General features: G+C 44.0%; 1 non-coding gene across 1 annotated transcript; it reads right to left on the reverse strand.

Annotated features, from left to right (window-relative positions):
* Positions 1-2,421: 2,421 nt before the first annotated feature.
* On the reverse strand, positions 2,422-2,527 carry LOC136859322 (U6 spliceosomal RNA). Its single transcript, XR_010858967.1, has one exon. It is a non-coding gene; the product is annotated as a U6 spliceosomal RNA (small nuclear RNA).
* Positions 2,528-6,482: the final 3,955 nt, after the last annotated feature.

Consider the following 6,482-nt stretch of genomic DNA (forward strand, 5'->3'; position numbering starts at 1 on the left):
TTTATAGCGGAAAGGAAGCTTCCAGGAAACTCTGGACCAAGGCCCTGATACACCCCCGATTTTCATTGGATAATCAATTAAATAACAAAATGTTATCATTGGTGAATTAATAAATTTACAAAATTTCTCATTGGCCAACATCTTAAGTTGGCGGGAAGAGATAGAAGTGTTGATAATTTTTGAACTCTGAACACAATCAATAAACAATTCAGTTTAGGAAACCTTGACATACAAAATTACTTTAAAAATTAACAATTCATCTCCATCCCAGAGGGCACAACATAAGTTGATAGTAGAGACATCTGTCGAAAAATGCCCGAACTTCTTGTACTATTAGTTTCAAGGTTTACGTTACAGATGGCCTTATACAAGGCGCTTAATTTAAATGCGCGGGGCGGGTGTATCTCGGGTACAATTCCTCTTATTCTTCTTTATCTACCGTTTTTTCCACACCTGTGGGGTCGCGAGTGCGAACTGTGTCGCATATGTGGATTTGGCCCTGTTTTACGGCCGGATGCCCTTCCTGACGCCAACCATATATGGAGGGATGTAATCAGTATTGCGTGTTTCTGTGGTGGTTGGTAGTGTAGTGTGTTGTGTGAATATGAAGAGGAAAGTGTTGGGACAAACACAAACACCCAGTCCCCGAACCAGAAAATTAATCAGAGGCGAATAAAATCCCCGATTCGGCCGGGCATCGAACCCGGGACCCTCTGACCGAAGGCCTCAACGCTGACCATTCATCCAGTGATTCGGACGGTCCAATTATTATTATTATTATTATTATTATTATTATTATTATTATTATTATTATTATTATTATTATTATTATTTTATCCGTTTACCCTCCAGGGTTGATTTTCCCCCCATGACTCAGTGACCTCTACCACCTCAAGGGTAGTGTCCTGGAGAGTGAGACATTTGATAGGGGATACAACTGGACGGAAGAACCAGTACCTCGCCCTGGTGGCCTCACCTGCTATGCTGAACAAGGGATGAAAAGATTGGAAAGGATAGGCAAGAAAGAGGCAAGGAAACTGCCGTGGCCTTAAATTAGGTACCGGTACCATCCCGGCATATGCCTGGAGAAGAAATGGGAAACCAGGGAAAACCACTTCGAGGATGGCTGAGGTGGGAATCAAACACCTCTCTACTCAGTGGACCTCCCGAAGCTGAATGGACTCCGCTCCAGTCCTTGTACCACGTTTTAAACTTCGTGGCTTAGCCGGGAATCGAACCTGGGCCTCAGGTGGTAGCAGCTAATCACACTACACCACTACTAACTCTATAGAAATCAAGACCCAATATTTTAAAATTGTATGAGGTTGTCTTTTTTATGAAAAACCTGTTAATCTATTGCTCAATTATTCCTATCATCACTTTAAATTTATTGACAATATAGTTCGAAACTCCACTGTGGATGTCATAAATAAAGCGATATTGCTGGTATCTATTGGCTGTGTTTGTAAACGCCTGGCTTCAGTTTTACATGTTAACAGCAGATGTCACGCTGTAGTTGCTAGTACGGACATCTTTTGACAACGGTAGCAACTACATGCAGGGAGCCATCTGTGTGTAGAAGTGGAAAGATCGTGCAGTAATAGGAATTTAATTTCGTTTGGTAAAACTATTTTTCGGAGATTAGGCTTACATTGAAATGCTCGTAACCAAGTAATAGCAATGCGTATAGGCATCTTTAGAATACAATGGTCGGATCGCCGAGGCGAAAGGGTAGGCCTACATGAAAAAGTCTTTCCGGAGAGTGTATTTCTTAGTTGAGCTTCAACATAAGGCGTCCGACAAGGACCCTGGAGTAAAGACAGATTGAAGGAGCTCACTAGGAAATTGTTTTCCGCGAAAGAATCAGCTAACGATAACATGATGTCAAACATAATTGGCAGTTATATGAATTTTAGGGAGCAATGTAAGAATATGTTCTTTCTTTCTTAATCTGCTTACCCTCCAGGGTTGGTTTTTCCCTCGGACTCAACGAGGGATCCCACCTCTACCGCCTCAAGGGCAGTGTCCTGGAGCGTGAGACGTTGGGTCGTGGATACAACTATTGAGTATGACCAGTACCTCGCCCAGGCGGCCTCACCTCCTGTGCTGAATAGGGGCCTTGGTGGGGGATGGGAAAATTGGAAGGGATAGACAAGGAAGAGGGAAGGAAGCGGCCGTGGCCTTAAGTTAGGTACCATCCCGGCATTTGCCTGGAGGAGAAGTGGGAAACCACGGAAAACCACTTCTAGGATGGCTGAGTTGGAAATCGAACCCACCTCTACTCAGTTGACCTCCCAAGGCTGAGTGGACCCCGTTCCAGCCCTCGTACCACTTTTCAAATTTCGTGGCAGAGCCGGGAATCGAACCCGTGCCTCCGGGGGTGGCAGCTAATCGCACTAACCACTACACCACAGAAAAAAAATAATAATGGAACGCTCCACGATTTTGCGTGTCATCCTTGCGCAGGGCCATGCTAATCTTCTGTGTATCGTTCCAATTTATACATATGTACCGTCAAAGCGAGTACAAGGATATGTATAAACACTTTAATTCTGAACAGGTCCCAGGAAGGTCATTCCAAAGATCATCAATGAACAGGCCTTAGAGTATTCAGTCACCAATATGTAAAGTTATATGGATATGAATATAATGTCCTGACAGAGGAGGTGAAAATAGGCGTTTGAGTCTATCACACCAGAAGAGTGAAAGTATAGCTTATTGCATCTAGTATCATGCTTTCTTGCTTTTAGAACAATAATAAATCATCGGCTAATTATTATTATTATTATTATTATTATTATTATTATTATTATTATTATTATTATTATTATTATTTAGAAAGGGCTTTACGTCTCACCGACACAGATAAGTCGTATGGCGACGATGGGATAGGAAAGGGCTAGCAGTGGGAAGGATGTTGCCGTAGTCTTTTTTGAGGTACTGGTGTAAAAATGACAAACCACGAAAATCCGTCTTCAGTTTTGCCGACAGTGGGGTTCAAATCCACTGTCTTCCGAATGCAAGCTCCCAGCTGAGCGACCCTAACCTCACGGCCAAGTCGGTCGGCGATGCTGATGTCCCATTAATGAAATATTCAATCACGTCTCGGTACGGCTATCCAAAAGTTGTTGCTTGCTTTCGATTACATTATCTTCGTAGATTGGAAATTCACCAGTCAACGCAATGCAGCCTTGATTTGTATTTCCAAAGCAATAATATTTCATGTGGTAACTAACTCCTTAATTAGTACGGCTCTTTCTCCGTACCTCCACCTAATGCAATTGTAGAGAGGATCTTCTTCCAACTTAGTCAACTGCTTCATCGATTTTTTTCCTTAATAAAATGTGTCTCATTAAAAAAATTGTATTCTGCTTTCCGTCCTACTTTTCATATTTCCTGTCCTGATTTCTCCTCTGCTTTCATCAGGTCGAATTCTACTTTTTTTAAAAATTTGATTTTATTTAATAACGTTACACTTGGACTCACAATTGGGGCAAGGATGGTAGTAGCTCTTTCTATAAGGGCTTAAGTATTCACGAGATTTTCTACTCCGATGTTATTTCTCGTTGAATAAGTATTAGTCCGCGTCTGTGGTGTAGTGGTTTGCCTGATTAGCTGCCACCCCGGAGGTCCGGGTTCGATTACCGACTCTGCCATGAAATTTGAAAAGTGGTACGAGGGCTGGAACGGGGTCCACTCAGCCTCGGGAGGTCAACTGAGTAGAGTTGGGTTCGATTCCCACCTCAGCCATCCTGGAAGTAGTTTTCCGTGGTTTCCCACTTCTCCTCCAGGGATATGCCGAGATGGTACCTAACTTAAGGCCACGACCACTTCCTTCCCGCTTCCTTGCCTGTCCCATCCAATATTCCCATCCCTCCACAAGGCCCCTGTTCAGCATAGCAGGTGAGGCTGCCTGGGCGAGGTACTGGTCATTCTCCCCACTTGTATCCCCCGACCCAAAGTCTGAAGCTCCAGGACACTGCCCTAGAGGCGGTAGAGGTGGGATCCCTCGCTGAGTCCGAGGGAAAAACCAACCCTGGAGGGTAAACAGATTAAGGAGAAGAAGAAGAAGAAGAAGAAGAAGTATTAACCAAACGTAAACGTTGTTTTAAATTGGCTTGAAAAGAAAAACACCTGAGATAAAGTGGAACTACGCATAAAATTAGACCTACTAACTGGCTTTTGCATCGATCTCGTTTGTTACGATATGATTTAATCCTGGTGTGAAGTAGGCTAACTACTATTACTGTAGTCGGCGACTACAATGAAGAAAGTGCTGGTACCATGCGACTAAATTATGAACTATTAGAGATATCACGTGACTTACAGGACCCGGCCATCTTACACCGGCTGGTGTTGTGTTGTTTTGTTCGTGTGCTTGTGGTTTATGTTGTGATTGAGTGATTTGTATTTTTTCTTCTTATTAATTCATTTTTGGTGATGATTCTGTATCCAAGAATTGAAGCAGTTAGCAGTCTGTTAAAAGATTCGCCCTGGATTCTCAATCAAGGTAAGAAAGCAGCTGATGGTCATTTTCACAATGTATGTGAATTATCACAAGGAATTTGTTATGGAAATTATATCACTCTCGCATTAAAATATGGTATGTGATGCTGTTTATGTATTATACTGCGTTTGGATTTTGTCACTGTTCGAAATGCCATAAATACTGGTGACTGGCTTCTGGGACAACTGAAAGGTTATTTTTACCGTTGACAACCAGAATGTCGTGAACTCTGCGCTTTTCTGTGTTGAATAAGCCGTGTTTTATTATCCACAATTTATATTAAAGAAAAGTGCATGAGTTATCTCGATTTAAACCATGGCATTAGTAAATTGCGACGGTAGCATTAAGTCAGGGGCGTATTCTCCTTGAATGCAAGGCATTCACTGCATGCGTTATGATAACACAAAGAACTGTCTGATGTACGATTTAAGGTTGGTTTAAGTCAAATATTAACGATTTCATCTCTCAGAAGTTCAAAAGGTCCGCGCAACTGTACTAGTTCCGTTGCTTGACTACGTGTGGTGCTGGTGTAGTCTCGCCGTCTACTCCTCTCTAGGAAGAAAGAGACAGCATGGCGGAGGTAAGGATGCAAGGCATTCAATCTTAAAATTGCATTCGGTGGCAGACGTAGTTCTGAAACCCTCCGAACGATGTCGCTGCAATTGAAACTTGGTCAGAATTTGTCACCCCATACCCGTGCTACCCTCTGCCATCTGTTAGCAACTTGGAGAAAGTCGACATGTTTACAGCGAACGGGACCCACAGATTATCCCCCAGCGAGAACCTAACGTGACGAAACTGACCAATGCCACTGAGGTGACTTTCCTCCAGTGCTTCAGTTGTGGCTAACTAGTGAGTTAATTCATTGTGTGTTTTGCTGATTAGTGAGTTCATTCTGTGTGTGCTGTTCCTGTGCTATTCGTCGTTTTCGGTCTTTCATTATATTTTGCGCTTATTGTGGTGTTAACGATGGATGAGTCTAAAACGGATATAATTGTAAATCAGTTTACTGGCCGTTCGTTTGATGAAAAGATTCAAATAGTTCAAGCCGGGAGACCTCTACCTTCCGTCGTATATTTCTTCTTTACCGGGCGAGTTGGCCGTGCGTGTAGAGGCGCGCGGCTGTGAGCTTGCATCCGGGAGATAGTAGGTTCGAATCCCACTATCGGCACCCCTGAAGATGGTTTTCCGTGGTTTCATTTTCACACCAGGCAAATGCTGGGGCTGTACCTTAAGGCCATGGCTTTTCCGACTCAGCGAGGGATCCCACCTGTATCGCCTCAAGGGCAGTGTCCTGGAGCTTCAGACTCTGCGTCGGGGACAAAACTGGGGAGGATGACCAGTACCTCGCCCAGGCGGCCTCACCTGCTATGCTGAACAGGGGCCTTGCGGGGGATGGGAATATTGGAAGGGATAGACAAGGAAGAGGGAAGGAAGCGGCCGTGGCCTGAAGTTAGGTACCATCCCGGCATTTGCCTGGAGAAGTGGGAAACCACTTCCAGAATGGCTGAGGTGGGAATCGAACCCACCTCTACTCAGTTGACCTCCCGAGGCTGAGTGAACCCCGTTCCAGCCCTCGTACCACTTTTCAAATTTCGTGGCAGAGCCCGGAATCGAACCCGGACCTCCGGGGGTGGCAGCTAATCACACTAACCACTACACCACAGAGGCGGACTCTCGTAAATTTAAAAATAGAAAACAAGAATTGTGTACGCACGTTCAATCCAGGAACTTACAGTAAAACTGTTTGGCTCGAGTTCACTTACATGTAATTAGGGTGAGTAGAATTGAAATTTACTTAATACATTGTGTTAACTGCATGGTTACTAGTTGCATGCCTCAGTGGAGATTCCAGGATACGCCACTGCTTTTTAAGTGTTGCTATATCTTCTTCTTAATCTGTTTATCCTCCAGGGTCGGTTTTTCCCTCGGATTCAGCCAGGGATCCCACCTCTACCGCAGTGTCCTGGAGTTG

This window comes from Anabrus simplex, chromosome 1 (assembly GCF_040414725.1).
Source record: "Anabrus simplex isolate iqAnaSimp1 chromosome 1, ASM4041472v1, whole genome shotgun sequence".
Classification (NCBI taxonomy): domain Eukaryota; kingdom Metazoa; phylum Arthropoda; class Insecta; order Orthoptera; family Tettigoniidae; genus Anabrus; species Anabrus simplex.